Raw genomic sequence first — 1338 nt, 5'->3', positions numbered from 1 at the left:
ATAGGTACTTTTGTACCGATCATCGTGACTTACCACATGGTAACGGAACAGTACATCTGCGTTGTATATCTGTGAATGTGTGCAGACTCGTCACCCGAGATGTTCTTGCCTCTACCGAAAAATGGTCACTGACGAAACATAGAACAGCAGCACTGCTAGTAAACAAGTACTTATATTGAACCCTGTTTAGTGGATTGTTTTAGCCTTCCTGTATCTAGAATTGTATTTTAACAAATATCTTATTCGAGCGGTTGTTCACAATTAACAGTTAATAAAGTGAATTTTTTAATCCAACGAGGTTCAATTTATACAATTCATAAAAATCATAATGCAAACTTTCTTTGTAAAATGCATAATACTGATCATATTGATTCCAGAGTTGATGATTGTTGAAATTGAAAATACATTAAACCAATCAGTATCATATCATTTTAGTTGATGAATCAATATACTTGTGTTGCACACTAAACACAGTCTTCAACGCTCACTTATTGACGCCGCAATACTATTATTAGCGAATGTTTAAATGACCAATAGATATTATAAGAAGATTGTAAAACTAACTTCAGAAAACGACAGGACGTGCCTTGGACCCGCCCCCGTCGTCGCTAAGCCAATAGGAGAAGACTACGGATGATAAATACGTCACGTCTCTTTTCCAGCCAACCCTCACGGAGGGAGCACACTCGGGCCGTTTCTCAATCGCGAGGTTACTGGCTTGGTAGTCGCATACTTCCAAGTCACTTCCTTCAGAAACGAAGCAAGTATACTTCCAAGCCACGGCTTCGGAAAACAAAGAAGAATGGAACAGGCTAACAAGTGTGCCACTCTCTCTAACAGTTTGAACATAAACTGTACCGAAAATAAATACCTCACGATGTCTATCTAATTATGAACTTGCTTTACTTTCACGGAACACATTTTTGGTGATAACAAATGCAACAAAGTAACATATTTACCAACACATGTTCTACGCCACTACATACTTACATTTAAATGTGTGCTGTGCTGCGTCGGTTCAGCCATTCTCCGCAAGGGTTTTTGAAATTGGTCCGTGCGCAAAGCATTGTGGGGATTTGAAGGACGCGAAGTCTACCCATGTGCAGCCTCGAAATTACCCCCATACCAAGGACGTGGCCTCGGTGGAATTCCAAGTATGCTGGAGATTGGAACAGTCCTTCGGCGGCACTCGATGACGTAGTATCCTTGAAATATTGGCTTGGAAGCAAGTTTCCTCGCGATTGAGAAACGGCCAGAAAGTCGCGACGTAAAACTGACACAAAACAACAACAAACTTTTGCCGAGCCAATTGGAGAGTTTCATCAGCAGCACAGGGTA

At 41.0% G+C, this 1338-nt stretch overlaps 1 long non-coding RNA gene across 1 annotated transcript in view; it reads right to left on the bottom strand.

The window, feature by feature from the left end:
• LOC104944698 (uncharacterized) overlaps positions 1-64 on the bottom strand; it is a 7570-nt gene extending 7506 nt beyond the window's left edge. The window contains exon 1 of the long non-coding RNA XR_798252.1: positions 55-64. This is a non-coding gene — a long non-coding RNA (uncharacterized lncRNA). The remainder of the gene's footprint in view (positions 1-54) is intronic.
• Positions 65-1338: the final 1274 nt, after the last annotated feature.

The sequence above is a fragment of the Notothenia coriiceps genome, unplaced genomic scaffold (assembly GCF_000735185.1).
Source record: "Notothenia coriiceps isolate Sejong01 unplaced genomic scaffold, NC01 NC01_scaffold00008660, whole genome shotgun sequence".
Taxonomy (NCBI): Eukaryota; Metazoa; Chordata; class Actinopteri; order Perciformes; family Nototheniidae; genus Notothenia; species Notothenia coriiceps.
The sequence above is the reverse complement of the archived record's forward strand: the minus strand, read 5'-3'. Positions and strand labels throughout refer to the sequence as shown.